Below are 23,029 nucleotides of genomic sequence, written 5' to 3' on the forward strand. Positions count from 1 at the left end.
CTCTCATTTTTCATAGAGCTCTTTTTCATTTTAATGCTAATCCAGAGGATCTCTTCCTCAGGAACATTCCTGTAGCCTTGTTCATCTAAGGAGGGGCAGGACACACACACCCAATTCCATCTTAGCCTCTACTGTAGTTTTCTCCCTCTAGCAGGTGAAAAAGGCCACTCTTCCCCTCTCTGACCTTTTCAGGAGTATATTTCCTCTGTGGCGGACACATAGACTGACCCTGGTCCCTCTCCTGGGCATCTCAGCCTAGCTTTTACTTGCTGTAGCTTTCTGCAAAGCTCTTTTTCATCTTCAGAATCTCAACTGCCAGGGCACCTGGGTGGCTCAGTGGGTTAAAGCCTCTGCCTTCGGCACAGGTCATGATCCCAGGGTCCTGGGATCGAGCCCCACGTCGGGCTCTCTGCTCAGCGGGGAGCCTACTTACTCCTCTCTCTCTGCCTGCCTCTCTGCCTATGTCTGAATAAATAAATAATAAATGAAAATCTTTAAAAAACAATTAAAAAAAAAGAATCTCAACTGCTCAGGCTTGATTGGGGCAGTGGCCACTCCCTGCTTCATTGCCCCCTCTTTTCCAAACCTTCTATGCAGTTTCCTTCCTGTTCTCTGGATGGGGGCCAGTTAGAGAGGACGTTTGGTAGAGCGGTTTAGCTCAGACAGTATGGCACTTCTCCGAGGCAGATCGCGTGTGTCCCAAGCTTACTCTTAATTCCTGGCCACACTCCCCATGCACGATCTTTGACGGCTGTTCTAGACCCTGCAGCTTCGGGTTTCCAGGCAGAAGTTTGACTGTGAGTGCTTCAGTGAACAGGCCCGACAACTGAGACTTCCTGAAGGAATATTTGAGTTAAACACTGAGACTGGACCAACTCCGTGTCTTTTCTCTATTCCTTGACTGGTTCAGTCCCCATAACTGCATAGAAGAGGTACCTGTACAAGCCTGTAAAGACATCATCATTTTGCACGTGCCCAGGGAGATTTGGTGCCTGGTGCCTCCTTTCCTCTCGGAGAAGGCTAGAGTTGGGGGTTGACAAACTTTTTCTGCAAAGGGCCAGGCAGCAGATATTTCAGGTTTCACTCTGCCGCTGTAGCCGAAAACCCTTGTAGACAGTATGTAAATTGATGGGTGAGGATGTGTTCTAATGAAACTTATTGATAGACCCTGAAATTTGAGTTTCATATAATTTTCATATGTTATGAAATATTCATCTTCTTTTGATTTTTTTCCCCAAACCATTTGAAACTGTGAAAACCATTATTGGCTTGCAAGACATGCAGAAACAAACGGGACCAGATTTGGCCACAGGTTTACCCCTGCTTTGGAGAAATGACATTGTTTGGAGTGTTGCGGGACTCCTGTGAGGCGATCTTAATGAAAAGCTTATCAGCTGTTAGTTCATCTGCTTAATCGTCTGCTCACACACCTAAATCATAAGCCACAGTGAGGTGCATCAGTGAATGATGTAAAATCAAAGTTTAAAAGTCCAACAGAGTAGAGACAAATCCAAGTCAAACAAGTCCTTAACTAGCAGGTCCCACAGCTCAATAAACTTCCTTCAAGAAAGCTTCACAAGAGATCATTGATTTCTGACACTGGGTATTCTTATTTAAACATGTGTGAATGAGGAGCGCCTGGGGGGCTCAGTCGGTTAAGCACCTGCTTTTGGCTCAGGTCATGCCCTTGGGGTCCTGGAACTGAGCCCTGTGTCAGGCTCCCTGCTCAGCAGAGAGTCTGCTTCTCACTCTGCTCCTCCCTCCACTCGTGCTAGCTCGGTGGCTCTCAGATAAATATATAAAATCTTTAAAAATGTGTGAATTGATAGAAGAGCAAAGGAAACTTTATGAGTCAGGGTGTTGCTGAAGAACAAATGTAGACTTTTTTTTTCTTAAATAGATAAATGTTTGACACTTTGTCTACTCAAAAAAGCACATCTCACAGAGGGTAAGTTATCTGAATCACCTTGAGGAGGAAACCAAGGTGACACATGTCTCGCACCTGGCCTAAATGGGCTTGCTGTCACAAGAGGTCAGAACTAAAGAAGAGTATCCTACCTGATATGTCAAGAAGTGAAGAGAATCGAGTCAAACTCTTTCAAAATAAAAAAGATGAATATAACAAAGCCAAGATGAGCTACCAATCCAAAAGGCAGGAAGGGAGTCCCAACGGGAGAAAAATCAAGAATTTGGAGCTCGCTGTAAATGAAACAGAAACAGAAAATGAGCCAAGAGAGAAGTTATTGGGAATTAATACTACTGAGTAAAATGTCTACATATTGCTTTTATTGGTTAATTGGTGTGTGGTACTTAGTGTACTGTTCTGGTTAAACTATGCCAGCTGTAATACCAGTGTTGCAAGTGTCATTAACCTTTGAACAATGCGGGGTCAGTGGCTCTGACCCCTGTGCAGCTGAAGATCTGTGATTAATTTTTAACTCCCCAACATAATATGACTCATATTATTCCTACATATCTAAAGGCTCTTTTCCCCCTGAATAATATACAGCAATATGTGAAATTATTCCAAACCCATAAATAAGATTATATCCTTCTGTGTGGCTGAAGAGTCAGGATAGATGTTGATATAAAACTGGGTCACTCAGGATCAAAGGAAATGATACTTGGGATCTGTTCATAATATGGTCATACCAGCTGCTAGTACTGGGGATGTCAGTAATAATATTACATTGATAATTAGAACATGTCCAACAGTGGTGTTTGGTGTTGAGACACAGTTGGTGGTTTTAGATTGATAATGGTAGTAGCAAGACAGATTGTACCTAACATCCATGAGGAACCTGCTAAATGTGAAGAAAAGATAGTGAAATATACACAGGGACTAATTACTGGCTAAGGGCAGACATACTGTTGATTCTGTGCCAGTACCTCTTTAATTATCGATGAGGCAAGTAGACCAAAGAATAATGGTAGACGAAGTAAAAGTTTATATTGTTTGTTTGAAGAAATGCTGTATCAGAGTCTGTGGTTATTAATGGTACTAATCAATTGCTGAAGCCCTTGATTCTAACGGATATTACTGTTGGAAAAATTATTATGAACAAGGGAACAGTAGCAATTATGTTATAAATTTTATCATTTCTTTTTTAAAAAAAGATTTTACCTATTTATTTGAGTAAATTTTATCGTTTCTTAATAAAACTCCAGGTTGACCTAATTCAACATGAGTAAGAAAAGTTAAGGAGGTTCCTCCCATTCTGGTTCAAGCACGGAACTGTAACCATCATGTGCCAATGTCTTCAAGGTTTGTTAATAGCAGGTGGTTTATGGAAACAGTTGAAGTGGCTGAGTAAGCATTAGACTAAATCTGAAGACGGAGGTTGAATCCTGTTTTTACCAAGCCCTGTGGTGAGTAACAGATTGAGCTGCAAATTCAAAAAAGGAGATTTGGTTTTGTCACGCTTGCCCCATCTTTCTCCTCTAAACCTTGGAAAAGACCAAAGACAGTTGACTGGAGGATTTAGAGAGGATTTAGCTTAATTCAAGTGTTTGATTTGCATTTAGTTGATGTAAGATAGCCCACAATCTGTATTTCAGGACCACAGAGCTTTAAAGGTGTTTCACCTATGTTAACCCAAATTCCTAGTCCGGCACTGATGATCTTGGTGTTAGGGGAAGGACTGATGTTGATTCAATGTTGAATGGACGTAAAAAAAATTACTTGGCTTATGTTTGCAAATTGTAATTTTATTTCTGTTATTTGATGACAGAAAGGGTAGTGAGGTAGAATAATAATTGTGTGTAGAACTATAGATTAAGTAGGGCTGGGGTAGTTTTAATGTTGGTATAATACTGCTGCTAGTTTTGGAAAATTATTCATTTGGGTAGAAAAAACAACAACAAACCAGTGAGTGTTGGGAGATTTCCTAGGGATAATATAATCAGAAAAACCGTAGTAGTAATTATAGATATTCTATCTCATGATTTCACGTGTATGGAAGTTTTGTGGTGGATGGCTGTAAGTAAATAGTACACATGTAGTAAATGTTAATAGAATGTAAACGAATAGGTTTAGAGCTGTGATGCTTGGTCTCTAAATCATGGCCAGTTGATGAATAGGCTAGAATTTTTATGGCTGTGCTTGGTTAAGCCCTCCTCATTCCCCTAACTATAATTGATACTGTAGCAAGAATTAATATGTTTAGATTAATTGATGGTGAAACGATGTAATACTGATGGTGAAATTTGATACAAAACTGATATGTAAGTTTTTGTCATGCTGATAGAATTGATCATTAATAGATTATCTGGTGTAACTTCTGGTACTCAAAGGTAGAATGGGGAAAATTCAGGTTTTTTAATAAAGGTGACTACAATAATAAAGGGCGCTGTTGGATTGAAAACTTCAGTAGTTGTTCATTGACCATAATAGCTATGATGATAGCTATTATGAAAAGTACAGATGGGGTGGAGAAATATTTAATGGATACTTTAATGGGTCATGGGTTACAATTTTTAATTAGAATGGGAATATGGTTTATTATGTTTATCTTGAAACCAATTCAGATTATTAATTAGTGTGAGCTTAACATAATGATTATCATGCTTGTAATAATGGTAAATGACATAATAATAAAGATCAGAGGATTTATTAGTATGGAAAGAATATAAACCACGGGGTATTGGTCTAATAGTTTATTTAGCTGACTTTAACATGGTGTGATAAGATATTACGGAGATTTTAAATTTTGAGGATTGAGTTTAATCCAATAATTCTAGAAACAAGAGGGTTTAAACCTCTATTATTTATTCTATCAAAGTAATTCTTTTATCAGATATATTTTTAAAGTTTGTGGCAGGATACTTGCTTTAGTAATGGGAATTGATACATATTATATGCATAATGCTAACATTAGTGATAAATTTTTTTCATAATAGATATGTAAAATGGTCATATCAGCATTGTGGTTATGATGCTTAGATTCAAAAAAATAGAAGAAGGGTTGTTTATTTATTTATTTATTTTTGTGGGGGGATAAATTTTTATTTATTTTTTAAATTTCTTTTCAGTGTTCCAGAATTCATTGTTTATGCACCACACCCAGTGCTCTCTGCTCTTTCCACAGTTTGGCTATTGTGGACATTGCGGCTATGAACATTGGGGTACAGATGTTGATGGCTGATTTTAAGCTAAGTGTGGATTTGTAAATATTTACCCACTAAGGAAGGTTATTTCCTATCTCTCAAGAGCTGTACCTTTTTAGATTAACATCAAAATTTATGTAGGACTTATTACCTTTTTAGTTAATTTTAAAGCTGAACTGAAAATCTCTCTGGAGAGTCAACTATCCTTAGCTCATCAGATTTTCACCTGTACTTATTGACCATCTCACTATTTTGCCAAATAGATGAATTTGTTACTTAATGTTTCTGAAAGTAACTCATCTGGTTTTGGGGTATTTGACTTCAGTTTCCTTCATGAAATTGTTCTAGTTAATTCGTTATGCAAAAGGTAAAAGGATAAACTTTGTTCTTTAATACTTTAAATACTTACTTCATCATTCTCTTCCAGTATTTTCTCCATAGTGCCCATTAGGATTTCTACTCCCTATATTTGTCTTTGTAAATACATATCTTATTTCATTTAAATATAATTGTTAGGTGCAGTTAAGTTTTGATTGGCTTTAGTTCCAAGTGGTCATTTTAGGGGCACCTGGGTGGCTCAGTGGGTTGGGTGTCTGACTCTTGGTTTTGGTTCTGGTCATGGTCTCAGGATTGTGAGATCAAGCCCTGCCTCAGGCTCACACTCAGTGCAAGTCTGCTTCATATTCTCTCTCTTTCCCTCCCCCCTGGAACCCTCCCTTTGCTTGCCGTCTCACTCTCTCTCTCTCAAATAAATAAAATCTTAAAAAGTGGTCAGTTAAAGATGAAGTCTTGGGAGTATAAACAAGGTGCTTTATTCACACTATGGTTTGTCCAAGCACACTTGTCTCCTCTCACGTGTTAGATAATTATAAATTGTCTTAAATATGAAATTGATATTTGAGGAGGGTGACAGTGTGTCCATGCCTCATGGGCTAAGGAGATGAAGCTCACTGTTCCCAAATTACTACTAGCTCCTCCTTTGTCTTCAGTTTCGTAAAGGTTTTTGCACAATATTTAATGTTCTTAAAGTAGAATAAGTGGCCCATTTCTTCCCACCTCATAAGCTATACCTTGACCTAATATTTTTTAAAGATTTTATTTATTTATTTGACAGACAGAGATCACAAGTAGGCAGAGAGGCAGGCAGAGTGAGAGGGGAAGCAGGCTCCCCACTGAGCAGAGAGCCCGATGTGGGGCTTGATCCCAGGACCCTGAGATCATGACCTGAGCCGAAGGCAGAGGCTTTAACCCACTGAGCCACCCACGTGCTCCCCCTTGACCTAATATTTTTATGCTAATATTTATGCCTACTGTAATTCTGTTTGGGGGTTTGCTAAAGCTGGTGGTAGATAGTCTGGATTAGCAAGAGGTGGTGAGGCTTATCTGGATTTATCAATCCCAGAACATGTTACCAAGTCCTTTGAGTTTTGAGCTATTGCTAGTAGTATTCTGGAGAAAAAGTGGTTATATTAGTTATTTCGGTGTAGGGTTGAACATGGTGGGGTATCTAATTCCAGGCTGGATCTTAGCTACGGTGTAACCAGAAATGTTAGAGTCACTTTTGTAGGTTGTTTTGGTTTTAGTTGCAGCTTCTCAGAGTTTAATTAAAATTTAACTTTATTATGAAGTTATCTTAAACATGCTTTACACCAAAATTTTATTAATTTGGGTTAACTGCATCACTGGAGTGGCTGGTACACAATTTATCAGCTCTAAAAATAAATTAGTGTAACTTAGTCTCATTTCCATTTAGAGCCATTTTTATCACTGCTGTCTCCTGTGGGGGTGTGGTTAAGCAAGGCGTAATGACGTACTTCTTACGAGCTTGAGACCTGCTCCTGTATCTTTACTGGTCTAGAAGGCATCTTCACTGGGATGCATATACTTGCATGTGTAATTTAATACAAAATTAATAGAAAGAGTGGGACCAAGCCTATGAGTTTATGGAGTTTTATAAGCTCCTCTAGACATTTTCAGTGCCTTGCTTTAATTATTAAGCTACACTAACTAAATCAGATCTAGAGAAATTCCTTTCCATAAAAATCTTGAAATATTAAGTGCTATGCCAGTTTTGAAAGGGGTGAAATTAAACTTAATAAAAAAATTAAAAAGGATTTCTAGCTCATGAAGCCTAATATTTAGAAAAAATTAGTGCTTTTAAATTTTATTTAATTAAGAGTTGGGCTACAATATGTTTTGGTTGAAACTATAATGGTAGAAAATATATCAATTATGGAATAGTTAGGATTATTTAGGTCTTGTATGTGTTACAGAGTCTTATTTTGGGGGTTTGGCAAGATAAACGTATATTATACCCGACTAAAAGTCTATTGGGAGATGAGGAGGTTTGCTAAGCTAATTTCTTTTGCAGATAATATGTGTACAGATTTATAATGAAGGTTTTATATATCCTATGAGCCTTGACCAATTAATACTTTATGGTTATAATGTTGGTAAATAATATTCATTTTAAGATCAGCTACAAGTCACCTACGTTAGGAACTTTGATGGCCATAGCTGAGTCACAGTATCCCCCCAAATTAAAAAATACCATATGTGTGGTACCACACTCATGTGTGAGCATGAGCTGATCAGTCATTAGTCCATTGGGACATCTTATTTGAGGGAATGGATGGACAATTTTAGGTTGGATGGTCCTGAAGTAAGAATCAGATGCCAGGTATAGTTTCCCATTAACCGTTCCCCCACCCCATACACACATATTATGGGGCCAAAGAGGAAACAAGTGTATAACCTGTAGGTTGCTAGTTTCTCAAAGCTTGGTGATTAAGGAAAGATAATGGCTATGATAAACAGAGTGACAAGGATTAATTTGATTAACTTGTGCTATGGATAATCAGTAATGTGATGTCCTATGTGATATTAATGATGATATGTGGTATAGACTATTCATGTGGTCTGGGGTTTTACATATGCTACACCATCATATGTATTAAGTAAGTTGAAGAGTTTAATGTACATGCTTATGTGAATGGGGAAAATAGTTTAATGCACAATTGTATATAGTATTATGTATAATTAAACTAGTATTCACTAATAAAATAGTATGTTGTAGATCATAAAATACATGATGTACATAGTGGGTTAATTTTTAATTTTGTCCCTCAATATTAAGTTAGCATATGACAATAATGATTCTTGTTTTCATATAACAATGTAAGGAACAGTTTAAGTAGAATTTCAGCCCTGGGTGCTGATGGGGGAGCTGAGGGCTCCTTCCTTGATGGTCCTAGGGAGAAATTTGTCTCCATTTCTGGTTTGGAAGAGTAATAAATACACCACAAGGACCCATAATTTAAGAAGGTTACATTCAGTTAAACTTGTAAGTGGTATGATCACCAGGATAAGAAGAAAATATAGGTCAATTCTAGTTGGCCAATAATAATAAAGGCATGCTCAACTGATTGATCCCCAATTCATGCTAGTTTTAAAAGTCCTGCTACTAGAATCCAAAATAAGCAGTGGCTTAGAGGTCATAATGTTATGCTTTTTTGTTTTGACGTATGAAGTCTTGAGTAGTAGCTAAGAGTAAGGTGAAACAGATTGGAGCTAAAACATCTTGTTTGGTGAGAGCGGGTAGGATTGTGTAAGCATATCAGATTGGGTTAAGTTATTCTACACATATTTCCTACTGAGTGAGTTTTGCACATTGCTTCTTGGGTGATGACCCTAGAGGGCACTGCTGAATAATACAGTGGCTTATATCTTCACGTGTTAAAGTCTTCTAAAGTGGCGCTGTGGAGAGAGTGCAGACTGGCGTGGCTGGCTTGCCCACAGCTGGAACTTGCTGCAGGTCAGCAGGGGTAGTGAGAGCGGTGTCCACTCTGCTAGACTTGCAGATCAAATCTACATCTGCCATTTGGTAAAAATGATGCATATCTTGTCCCATCAGTCTCTCTAACTCTTCTTAGGAGACAAGCATGATCTGCTCTGGATTTTGAAGACATTTTGGGTTTGGTTTTGTCTTCTAATTGACTTACAAGAGATGGGATGGATAACTCTTGTGACACTATGTTGTTCTGTCTGGCAATTCTTAATGGCTGGAGGGTTTGTATGAAATGACAGCGGCCCTTGAAAATGTGGACCAGATCCCCGGTGTTCCTGCAGAACACAACAAAGGTGAGGTCCCTTCAGTGTGCACATTCTGAAGCTAACGTCTCAAGAGGAACACCTTGTACAGGCACTGCTAAGTTAGTCTGAGACAGTCCATTGCATTTCCTGCTACAAACTTAAGAAGTATTCTATATTTTAAGTTTCATATCCAAAGGAGTGTTGTGTTCATTTCCAAAGATGTATTTTTCGTGGGTCTTCTATCTGTGGTATGTATCTGTGGGTCCTGGATCAGTGATTTAAAATTATATAAATCATTTCCTTTTGTGGATTTGTCATTTGTTAACTTAAATCGTGACGATAATGATGATGATAACGTGCTCCCAGTTTTCTTATTAAAGAAAAAAGATATATACTGTTTGATGTAGCAATTTTATTCCTGGGTATCAATCTTACAGAAATAAAAATACAAGCGTGTTTCTATATATTGCATAAAGAAGTTTACTTCTGTGTTGTTCGAAGTGTCAAAAAACTTGAGGATGGCGTGGATGTTCTTTGTCAGAGAGTTGGACAAATTATTCCATCCCTTTCATGAGATGTTTTGCAGGTACCAAAAAGTGTGAATTACAGCTGTAACAGGTGGCTTAGAAAAATACCCCATAAAGTATTAGAAAGAAAAAAAAAAGCATGGCATAGATAAGTGACCACGATATGATCCTAACTTCAAAGATAAACAATGATTTTTTAAAATTCTGCATCTGCGTGGACATAACATATATATCATCACTCAAGTAATCTCTAATAGACTGCGGTTAGGGAGAAAAATATGAGTGGACATACATCAAGTTGGTATACACTTTATCTGGTGAAGTAATCATGTGAATGGATGAGAGAACTAGGACAAGATCAATCACTCAATCAAAAACATTTAGAAAGTAAAACTAAAGTGAAAATACTCTGATGAGAAAAAAAATAAAATGATATGTTCTAGAACTTAGGAAAAAGATTGTCCATTTCATCTTGGAGCTAGAAAACAGGTGAAAATTGCAACAGGAGTGTGAAACAAAGTTTGGCTGTGAATCACTGTGATTTTGACCCTTGGATGAACTGATGAGAAACATTGACTTCAAAGTTAGAGTGAGCCATAGGCTCTGAGTTATCCGTCTCTCCACCCGGTGCTCCTTTACAAAAGGGCAAGGTCACTGTTCTGCTGTTTCAGGAAAGGACTGTGATTCAGGGAACGAAGTGAGGAAGAGCTTATTTTACACAAGTTACAAACAAGTTAAGTCAGCAGGAAAATGGCAGCACTTACCAGAACCTTCCTTCTGGGAGACTTAGGGAATAAGCAAGGTCACTTTTATGGCTCATTTGAGGGAGATCCCTTGTCTTAGGGGCTTTGATAGATTTTTTGGGGGAGGGGGGATTAGAGAGCCTTTTGGCCCTATTCAATTTCCCAGATCCTATCAGCTGGAATGGCATTGGTGCATAGGGCCAGAAAAGATTTCCTGGGCTACTTTGGGATCCATGAGGAACCAGGATAGTAGTTTGGGGTTCACACTAGAAAAACTGGCCTTTTTGTTCATACGGTCCACGTACTATACCTGAGAGCAACGTGTCAGCCAGAAACACAGCTCAAGGCAAATCGGAAGCAAAGCAAGAGCCTCATTAGGTGATGCTAGCTTGATATTCATGTCTGCGTTTTGAAATGATAATGTTTTTTTTTAAATTTTTTATTTCTTTTCAGTGTAACATTATTCATTGTTTTTGTACCACACCCAGTGCTCCACGCAATACATTCCCTCCCCAATACCCACCACCTGGTTCCCCCAACCTCCCACCCCCCCGCCCCTTCGAAACTCTCAGGTTGTTTTTCAGAGTTGTAGTCTCTCATGGTTCACCTCCCCTTCCAATTCCCCCAACTCCCTTCTCCTCTCCATCTCCCCTTGTCCTCCGTGTTATTCCTTATGCTCCACAAGTAAGTGAAACCATATGATAATTGACTCTCTCTGCTTGACTTATTTCACTCAACATAATCTCTTCCAGTCCTGTCCATGTTGCTACAAAAGTTGGGTATTCGTCCTTTCTGATGGAGGCATAATACTCCATAGTGTAGATGGACCACATCTTCCTTATCCATTCATCCGTTGAAGGGCATCTTGGTTCTTTCCACAGTTTGGCAACTGCGGTCATTGCTGCTATGAACATTGGGGTACAGATGGCCCCTCTTTTCACTACATCTGTATCTTTGGGGTAGATACCCAGTAGTGCAATTGCAGGGTCATAGGGAAGCTCTATTTTTAATTTCTTGAGGAATCTCCACACTGTTCTTCAAAGTGGCTGCACCAACTTGCATTCCCACCAACAGTGTAAGAGGGTTCCCCTTTCTCCACATCCTCTCCAACACACGTTGTTTCCTGACTTGCTAATTTTGGCCATTCTAACTGGTGTAAGGTGGTATCTCAATGTGGTTTTTTTTTTTTTTTTTTTTTTTAAATATTTTATTTATTTATTTGTCAGAGAGAGAGAGAGAGCGAGGAGCGATAGAGCAAGCACAGGCAGACAGAGTGGCAGGCAGAGGCAGAGGGAGAAGCAGGCTCCCCGCTGAGCAAGGAGCCCGATGTGGGACTCGATCCCAGGACGCTGGGATCATGACCTGAGCCGAAGGCAGCCGCTTAACCAACTGAGCCACCCAGGCGCCCCTCTCAATGTGGTTTTGATTTGAATCTCCCTGATGGCTAGTGATGATGAACATTTTTTCATGTGTCTTCTAGCCATTTGTATGTCCTCATTGGAGAAGTGTCTGTTCATATCTTCTGCCCATTTTTTAATATGATTGTCTGTTTTGTGTGTGTTGAGTTTGAGGAGTTCTTTATATATCCTGGAAATGATAATGTTTAAAATGTATTTTCCACTTAGCATCATAGTTTTAGAACTAGAAAGGACTTTAGGGATTCAAATTCTGAATGGTCTCACTGGCAGTTTGAGCAGGGTAATTCTTCAATGTGTGGGACTAGCCTAGTGATTCCTGTGGATTTAGCTCCCCTGGTACCTGGTCAGTAAGAACCAGTGATGCCTCACTGGTATTAGGAAAACAGAAAACTGTCCCCGTATGTCTCAAGATGTCCCTGTGTGGAAGTACCCCATTGTGGTTTGCTGAGAACCACTTACAGATCAACCCACTTATTTTATTTTTGGGCAAAAAAAAATTGTGAAGAATATTAACAGATTTATTCAAATTGTAGTTGACTAATTCAACAGAAGTATTTCATAATTGTTACGATGTGTCAGGCACTGAGTTAGTTGCTAAAGATACAAAGATTTATAAGACACAGAGTACAGAGCCTAGCAGAGGAGACAGACACATAGAAGGTAACTTCACTATTATACACACACACACACACACACACTCATTCACACACTACCCAGTGTGTTGAGTTGTATGACATTAAATAAGCAAAACAGCAAATAGATAAGGTTCATGGAGCTGGTGGGAACTTATGACCAAGGAGAATGCACATGATGCCTTTCACTTGTAGCTTCAGCTCCATTCGTCCACATTCTTCAGTCGTTAATCTAGTAAATGAATGCCTATTGGTGCCAGGTGATGTTCTGAGCATTAAAGATACATTCCCTCATGCAGCTTATATTCAAGTGGTCTTTGTTGCTACTTTCCCAGTTGTACTCCTCAATGACTGCTAACACTGGTCTGTCTCTAAAATTTAGGATACCATCTGTGAGCATTAAAATGAATACCTTCCATTTCACCATCCCTTCCAAACCCAGAATATCATCAAGGGAAGACCCAACACTTACTGGCCGAGGAGTAACACAGAAGACCCTTAGACGTTATCATTTAAAAACAACAACAAAAAAAAACTTTGAAGTTGCTTGAGAAAGCTTAAAGTTTATGAAAATGTTACATGTAATGATGGAATGTTGTAGTGATGATGACAGATCACTCTGTAGTGATGGTTATCTACAGATCAATCGAGTGGGTTTGAAGATTATCACGCATTTGTTTTTATGAAACTTTGTATGTTTGTGAACTAGTTTTGCTGGCGTGACTTCTGAAGGTGTTAGAAGAGATTCAAAGGTTCTTTGATCTTTGCATCAGAGAACAAGAAGTACCCTGTTTAAGCACAGGGGTTGACATTTTCTGGTGGGATAAGAGTCTGTGGGAATACAATCATGGGTTAATAAGTTCTAGCAGAAAACGGCTTTCTGTCTTGTGGAAAACAGGACATGCTTCACTTATCTAATACAGGCTCAACCAAACTTGTGGGATTTTTGCCTGCTTTTGCCTTGCCTCTAGAAAACTTACATCCAGAAATAGTAAAGCTTGCCCTCTGAATTGCTTATGATCAATTGCCTTGTTTGCTTTAAGAACCTTGTAACCTCCTGCTCTGCACTTAGTCCTCCGCACTGCGTGACGTATGTTACTTTATTACCTAAAGTCTTTTCATTAATAACCAGGAGAGTCAAGGAGCTCCCTCTCACCTCTCTCGAGTGATCTGTGGTGTCAAGTCATTATTTCTGCCGCTGTGGGTTTTTCTGGTTGAAGCCCACAAGATAGTGGTCAAAGCCCACAAAAGTCAAAGTTGTGATATGATGGCTTATGATGATGATGATGATGATATTCAGTTAGCCAACATATAGTACATCATTAGGTTTTGATGTAGTGTTCAACGATCCATTAGTTGTGTGTAACACCCAGTGCTCATCGTAATGCGTGCCTTCCTTAAATGCTATATCATGGCTATTTTATAGTAAAATGATTTTTTTTCTTTTCATTCCAAGGGGTTCCTTAGGCTCAAAGAAGCACCCACTTATTTTGACATCTTAACTCTCACTGTACTGATTATCCATTGTCAAAAGAAAATTCAGAGAGATTTACCTGATATGAATATTTCATTGAGTGAGAAACAAAGTAGTCTTGAACAGGGAGACTTCAAACCCAAAAGTGGTATGAAACTCAGAGGCGTTATATTATGGGGGTGATTTATAAAGTGAAAATGAGGAAGTTGTTTAACCCTTACAACGATGATAGTGATAGTGATTATTACAATAGAAGTTGCCAGATGGCAGGGGATTGGTTAAAAATGATTATCTTATATCATTTTAGGAAGAGGATACATTTCATTTATGATTTTTAGAGACATTTATGAGGAAGAATCCAAATTAAATTGCGTTTACATCTATGAACTAAGCTAGATTAAGTTTTGCTTAAGTGGCTTAGCTCTTTGTCTGCTCTGGGGATCTTCAAGCCTGATCTCCATCTTATTTTATTTTGACACTGTCATGCTTTAGTTACCATTATCATTGTAATTGCATAATGATATTTCATTTCCAAAAACAGAGGAAAGATTTTTTTCAGGGTGTAGGAGCCATGTTTTCTATTCTTTCTTGGATTTTTCTTGACACAATTCCTAGCACAATGCCCAGTGCAAACACATATTCTTACCAGATTATTTACTGAGTGGTCTGAAGTTTTAGAAATAGGACCCAATTTTAGAATCAGAAACCTAGTACAGCAGAAGAGGCTGTAAATAAAGATGGTATCTTTAGCAGTCTTCCTTGCAGCCCATATAAAGTCATGAAACTTGGACAAATGTTGTTGTACTTGTTCTCATTGTCCTTCACCTTCTTGATAATATCAACCGTTGTGACATCCTTGCTAAGGGGTTTGACCAGACCTAGGCGGGGCGGGGGGAGGGGAATGTCCAGTAAGAGAAATATTTTCTTTGGAGACTTCATTGGAGACTTTATTTCTGGGAAATAAATCCATCTTTACAATAAAAAGCAAGCATTTATACATTTTTGATTTACAGTAAGAAATATGTGTTCGGTCTTCATCCCCATTCCTGGCACAGGGTTCCTAAAACCCTTGAAATTTGTTAAGTGATGAGAATGGTAAAGGTATCTTTCGTTATGTCAAGGAAGCGGCTTTGGTTCTCCCAGGTCCCCTAAGAGTGGCGGGGAGTTGCAAGACGAGCCAGCCATGGTGCTGAAGAGGGTTGGAACTTTCAGTCTTATCCTTCCGCCTCTTTGGAGGGGAGAGGGGCTGGGCGTTCCTATCAAAAGCCGATGACTTAATGAATTCATGACTCCATCAGAGCCCAAAAGGACCGGGTTGGGGAGTTTCCGGGTTGGTGAAAAGTGGATATTTGTGAAGAGGGGCATGGAAGCCCCACACCCTTTCCCCCTACCTTGCCCTATGCATCCCTTCCATCTGGCTGTTCAATTTAGAAAATAAATTGAACCTAAGGAGGGAGTCATAGGAACCTCCAAGCTATAGCTAGTCGGTCACAGAGTCTTGTCACTGGCATCTGAAGCGGGTAAGGCAACAGCCTTGCTGGACTGAACTCTTAACCCGTAGAATCTGATGCAATCTCTGGGTAGACGGTGTCAGAACTGAATCGTAGGACTCCCAGCTGGTGTCCGGAGAATTGCTTGATGGCGTAGGGGGATGTGGGAATTGGTCTCAGAGCCATAATATTAATAAGAACGAGATGAATGAATAAACATTAGACAACATTTATGCACAGTCTTCATAATGAAAGTCAAAGTTACCAAACGGCAAACTGATTAGTCTTTTCAGTGGCGTGTCAAACCAATGAATTATCCAAAGACTGAGAGACAAGCTGAAAGTCTAGATAGAAATCCACCTAGCACCAAGGTTCAACTTCTTTAGTCCTCAGGGCCAGGAATAAGACTAAGAGATGCCTGTGAGTAATATGATGTTGTTCAGGACGTGGGCAGAAAAGAAAATGACGACCGAGAGGAAAAAACCGACGAAGAGTGATTTCGACTCCGACAGACCTGGTTTGAAACTCAGCTCCAGCGGGTATTAGCTGCATGAACTTGAGAAAGTTATTTGATTTCTAAATCCTTTTTTCAGGCAGAAAAACAGGGATGTAGACTGCTGCAGAAGGTGGCCGCAGGGAGAAATTAGCTGATGTACTTGGAACAGCAGCATACGTTACTCGGCAGAGAGTACTTTTGGAACCGTACTCATTTAGCACTAAAGCATGATCATTCGGAAAGAAAGCACAGCTGGTAGGGAAAATATGGGCACAAAAAGTATGCTCTTCTGTTTAAGAGACGCTTCCTTAGGTTAAGACGGTGCATGTTGTAACTCTTGGTAGAAGTAAGCAAGTAGCTTGAGAAATCAAGTGGTGAATCACTGAAAGTGGCTTTTATTTAATTGCTTAAACCGAAGCCAAACCTAATCTGTTTTTTCCTGACACATGCATTTGAGCATTAAAGATTCTTAAATATCAGTGAACACCAAGGGTAACTTGAAAGGATCACGAACCAACATAGAACAGTTTCCCAGGACCAGGCGTCATCCTACGCCTGCTGGGTCAGAAATGAAGGGCGAAGTCCACGAATTAATCACTTTCTCTGTAACACCTCACCTCACCCACTAGCTCTGGAAGGAAAGAAAGCAAAAACCTTCCCCAGGCATGAGAACTGCCGAGTTAAAGGACTGGCAAAGTCCAGCATATAAACTTGCCCAGACCACGCTAGATTGGGTACCCTTGGTTACACAAGCTCCGGGTTCTGGCTGCTTTGGTCAGCTCCTTAGTAGGGAGCAGGACACATTCGTATAAACACCCTGCTTCATGTCTTTTCGGGTAGTGCTACTTCTATCTGTGCTTGACTTAGCTACAGGGAAGGCCATCTGGTTCTTACTCCGGAGTGTGGGGTTGAGATACTCTTAAATTCTAATGTGACTTGCATAAAGTCTAGAATAAAAAAATTGCCTGTGAGCTGTGAGTTTCTCTTTCGTGGGATGGGGCTATTAATTGTAGCAACTCGATAGAATTATGTTATAGTAGTAAATTCCTACATTACATGACTATCTTCTATTCTAATCAAGATTCGGAAGCCTCGAAGAGACAGAACTCGGGGAAACAGCATGAGTTCTATAATGTTGCCATCGAGAAAGCTTCAGCTGTGGAACCCCCCAGGACCGAGCCTGGCGCAAACAGATGCTTAGAAGTACTATTGCTTTCTCTCTTTCCCTCCTCATGGCAACGTTTCCTGTTCCGCCCTGCTCGTTATTCTGCACTGTTACTATTACCGCTTGCATTATTATTTAATTTCCTGTTTGTCTTGTCTTTCCAATTACCCTTTAAACTCTTCAAAGGGAGGGAATACATGTTACACTCTGGTGACATCCCCGTGCCTAGCATAGGACCTTGAAACAAAAAGTAGTCAATAAAAGTGTCATTTGATGTAGGAGAAAAACACCATTAAAAGGGATAGAGAGGAGTGACGGGAGTTTGCAGTGAGCAAAGTGAAGTGTGTCAGATGTAGAGGAGAGTTCACGTTATCGGTGTTTAATCTCTTCCAACAGTTGGGCTGTGGCTTCTGCAAAGTCCTATCTTCACCTTTCAAACTTCTTTTTTTTCTCTGTCATTCATCAAACTTCTTTTGTCTAATCGTTTAATTTGGATGCATATTTGAAAAACTTTAAATAATGGAAATAATCTTAAAAGATACAGTCCTAGACAAACCATAAGAGACTCTTATCTCACAAAACAAACAGGGTTGCCGGGCGAGGAAGGTAGGGAGAGGGGGGTGGGGTTGTGGACATTGGGGAGCGTATGTGCTATGGTGAGTGCTGTGAAGTGTGTAAACCTGGCGATTCACTGACCTGTACCCCTGGGGCTAATACTACATTGTATGTTTATTAAAAAATATAAAAAAAAAATACAGTCCTTTAGGCTGGCTCTCCAGGGAGAGGTCAGGAGAGTTTTAGAGAGGCCTTGGTGGGAAAGGGGTGGTGGTTAAGCAGGTAGAGGCAGAGATTTATTGGCACCAAAAGTCATGCTTCCTCATGGGTTGCATGTCCACTCAGCATGTTAAATCTCTACCCTTGGCATGATTTTTAGTGTTATAATGAGGGAGAAGTGGGTGAAAGTTCAGTGCTGGGGTCCATCTTGGTGCAGACTGGTTTGGTCTGGTCTTTGCCAGTCTTTGTAGTCAAGTCCCTTTTTTGGATAAACATTCTGCCTCTGCATTCCTGCAACATATGCTGCTCAATGGGCATAGAGTTTTAGCTGTCAAAGAACGCTGGGTTTGGTGGTTAGGGTCAAAGGAACCTGAATCCAGCCCCGTTCTGTTTCAGCTGGATTTCAAAATCAGGAACTGGACCTCGAATTCTATAGAAGAGTTCAGACAGATGAAATTTGGGATGTCTTGGAGGTAGTTAGTGGGAATGAGAAGCCCAAACTGAGGGCATGAGGGTGTAGAAATGGGATTATGAGTAGTAAAATAACCGTTTATAGCTGCAAATGTATAACTGAACATGAGACATTCTGGGCGAGATGAAGCTTTACCTGCATTGGCTGGATCTGGTACTTAAACGGTGTTGAGTATGAATTAAAAATTGAGTGATACCTGATGAACTGTAGAAATTGGTTAAACCTGTCCGGAAGCCTGAGTCACCTGAACTAACACATGCTAAATGTGCTTTGCCTACAAACCACCTTAGTAAAGGATCATTGTGGATCCACCTGAATTATGTTTCAAGTGGTGTAGCTAACTTTGGGAGAAGGAAGCAAAGCAGTGAGGTCACCTGAGTTTTGGAGGCTCAAACCAAGAGATTAGGCAGCACTGATAAGGAAACCGAGGCACAGTCGTGGCCAGGAGGCTGTGCTCTTGAGTTCTCCAGCCCATCACACTTCTCCTCACCCTTGGAAACTCTGGTAGCCCTGTGTGCTTGCAACTCTGTAATTGGCATGATGGCTCCCAGAGGTTGAAGGAGGCCACTAATGGCCGTGTTGGTTTTTCCACTGTGGAGGGGAGATCGACATATTTGTAGAGGGAGATCTGATTGTCGCTGTGGATTTTGAGGATGGCTTCCTCAGGGAAGAGTAAACAGAAGGACTAACCAGCAGCAAAGATGACACTGTCAGTGTTTTCCTCCTTGGTGCCATCTTCAAAGGGCACTACTGTTTCTGTGAATGACTTCAGATTTGACCTTGTAAAAACATGACCTGAGAGAACGATGTTGGGATGATCACTACTACTATGGGAAATTGCTGGGCAAATTGTTTGTTGAAATTAAAGAGGTGACTAGGATTCTAGGACGTGTTGGCTCTTCATTCAAGTTTAAATTGTGCCTTATTCATCTAGCCTTTAGGTACAAATATTTCACCATGCTGCTTAGAAAATGTGTTCTCTTTCCTAAAAAGATGAAGCCATGACTTCACAAAAGGGCAGCCATTTGGGCATTTTTTTCTGGAAGTAGTATGTGTGAGTTGTATAGACGAAGCTGCCTCTGCTCTCGTGTCAGGTTACAGGCACTCGTGGTGGTTGATGGCATTGTGGTGATGGTGGGGCAGCCACCAGGAATGAAAGTATGAGGAGGCAGGAGAGTCTGCACCTTTAGCAAAGCCCAGAAAGTTAAGTGAGAGATGAAGTCCCAGGGGCATTTGGGTAAGGAGCTGAGCCTGCTGGGGTTCAGCTCCTTAAACTCTCTCTTTCAGAGTCAGCCTGGTTGTAGGAAGGTCACCTTCTCCTCCTCCATGCAAAAGAATGGGCTAAATGCCAAGACTTGCTACTTTGTTGCTATTAATGAAACTGACATAATTTCACTGTAAAAAGAAGAGTCCCTTGTCAAGTATATTACCATTTATTTTCTTACTATTTATAAATTCTTTACTTGTCTTCCCTTAAATTGAATATATGTCTGTAGGCCAAAGTGCTCGTGGACGTGGGGAAATCTCTCGTGACTATGACTGTTAGGCATGTAATTAGGATAATGTTTTGTAATGGGGAAATCACAAGAGGGCATCATCTCCTAAAATGACCTTAATACAGATTTCTAATCTGCAGCCCTCTGGCTCTGTCCTTGGTATCACTCTGCTGCAGGAAGTAATAAAATATCAGATGGTTTGTGTTGATTTCTGGGAAACAAGTGCTGGGGAAAGTGAAAACATCAGATAAGTATACAATAAATCTTGGTTGGCACTATTTCTACTTTCTGACCTTCCTTGGTCCTCAGATCTTTGGTCCTAACCCGTTTCTGGCTGTACTACATAGACAAAGGCAGAATGGCTGCAGGTACTTAATACACTTCTGTTCCCCAGAGTTGCACTAGAAGGCTAAGGATGTGAAAGTAAAAACATCTCTCTGACTCGTCACTGATAACTGTCTAGATAACAACAAAAGGTGATAGACCTTTTCTAGATATTCTATTGGGGGTCTTTATCAGTTAGCAACCTCGTAAGCAAAGACATCAGCATGATGAAAAGTAAGAATTACAATACCCAACTTTTGTATCAACATGGACGGGACTGGAGGAGATTATGCTGAGTGAGATACGTCAAGCAGAGAGAGTCAATCATCGTATGGTTTCACTTGTGGAGCATAAGGAATAACACGGAGGACATGGGGAGGAGAGGAGAAGGCAGTTGGGGGAAATTGGAAGGGGGAGACGAACCATGAGAGACTGTGGACTCTGAGAAACACAGTGAGGGTTTTGGAGGGGAGAGGGGTCGGGGGACGGGTGAGCCTGGTTGTGGGTATTAAGGAGGGCACGTATTGCATGGAGCACTGGGTGTGGTGCGTAAACCATGAATTCTGGAACACTGAAAAGGAATTAAAAAAATAATCTCAGCAAACATACAAAAAATTACAATAAAGTTCAAACTGGAGAAATATTCATTTAGTAGACTTGACTCTCCCCACTAGCTATATACCTGACCATGAGCAAGTCATTTAGAGTGTCTAGACATCAGAGTCCTCATTCGTTTCGGTGTAGCTCACCCTGTCGTTGTAACGGGAGGGATTCCGCGGACGGCCTCTGGACATGGAGAAGCACAGGGACGGGGCCGTGGAATTGACCTGAGGAGTCTCTACATGGAGTTCTGGGATCTTTCTATGACCGGGTGTGGAAGAACCATCAGAGACATTACTTCTGGGTGTTTTAAATGCTCTCTTTATAGGAATGTGGCCTTGAGCGTGAACTTGAACATAAAACAGCTTGGGTCCGTATTGAAGGAAAATGAGTCGAGGGAAAGAAGCTTGGGAATGAAGAAAGTCAGTAAAAACGTGAACATGTGAGAGATACTGAAGTCAACCTTAGAAAATACCGCCAGGTTTTTCATGTTAGCGATACGTGGATGTGCAGTCATGCGGAGTGAATGCTTGGAAATGAATCTTTTTTCTCGGTTGAGAAGGTAAATTTGTGCTGTGAAAAATAGGAGTGAGTCATAAAATACCACACGCACGATCCAAACCTCCTCCCAGCTGGCAGCGAAGCTTTCCTGACTCTCTCCTCGGCTTCAAATGTGACGGCCGAGTTCAGTTCTCTCATTCCGACAGCTCGAAGCTGACGGCGGTGCGAGAGAGAAAAGTGATTCCTCTGCGATCGCCTCACGAAACTGCCCACAAGGAGCCAACAAACAGAAGCAGGAAAGATTTTTCATGAGTTTAAGAAGAAGCAAAGCGTTGGGAAAAAGCCGAAAAGGAGGGCGAGGCCCGATGGGATGTGCCAGGGACTCCTGGAATCCTCACCCAAATCCTACACGGTTGATACCTGGTGGCAAAGGCTTCCACCTTGGCCCTAAAGAACAGCTCGAGGGCCGCGCCCAGCCCGTGTCTGCTTCACATGCACACGCACCACCGCTGCTCAACCCCCGGGGGTAGGTTTTAGTTTTCAAGCTTGACCCATAACTTTCCTGAGATCTTATGATATCCTCTCAAGAAAGAAGGAAATGACATATTTTTTAATTTGTCCCTGATGATTTTATTTTTTAAATTTTGGTATTACGTTTTCTATTGTAATCCTGCCGTAGCGAACATTCCGTGTTTTATTAGCTTCAGGCATACGATATACAGTGTAGAAACCTACATAATTTTAATAGTGCTGGATAGGATACGGTTTTATCTTAAAGCTCCTAAAACAACATAAATAAATGTAAAACTTTGTATTAAAACATGAACACAAATTTTGTTTTTATTTTTATGGTTGGCTACAGGTTAGAAATAACCATCTTGACACACCTTTTTCCTTTTCTCCTGTCGCTTCTGCTACCTCCTCCCTCTGAGAGAAACAGAGCACAGGAGATTTGGAATCAAATAGATTCCAAATAAAATAGATTGGGGGTGAGAAAGGGACTAGGAGCAAATGTTTATGGATCTGGGACATGGCGTTGAGCAGTTTCTTGGATGATGGCATCTATTTTTTTCTGTGACATAGGGAGCAAAGTCATCTGTTGAGAACGAGTGGGCGAGTGGTGTAGGGAGAAACTTTGGGAAAGTGGTAGAGGCAGGAACTATCTGCTTGGCTTGCCTGGGGCCCCAGGAGATGAGTCGGCTTTAAGGAGCGCGCATGTCTACTAGACGGTGACTTGTTCATCTGCGGTAGCGCCTTTTGGGTACTTGTGTGATTCTTCTCCAGGAGCAATGTCCATCTAGGATTTAGGATCGAGAAGGGACACACAACTGAAACTGTGCCCCACAGGGTTAATGAGGTTAATCACCAGCAAGACCCTCCCTGATTCCTCCCTTCTTCACAGAAATGTTAACCTTATATTTTGGTGCAAACAACAGGGAAAGCTCCAGTGGCTAGACCGGTTTGGGCTTGACCAGAGACTCACACCTGCGCAGACGGATTATGGAGTGTGTGCAGATGAAAGTAATCCCATCATAATGTTAAAATCTCTGCCTAAAGAGGAGCACACACCGCCTTGTTAATGACACCACATGCGATGCACGTCTGGGCACGCTTCCCAAGTACGCATGCATGACTTTATACCCACCTTTACATGGGATGACAGAACTCCCCTTTCCGAATATTTATCCTAACCTAAAATAAAAGAAACCCACTCCCCCA

This window comes from Martes martes (genome assembly GCF_963455335.1).
Source record: "Martes martes genome assembly, chromosome: 15".
Classification (NCBI taxonomy): Eukaryota; Metazoa; Chordata; class Mammalia; order Carnivora; family Mustelidae; genus Martes; species Martes martes.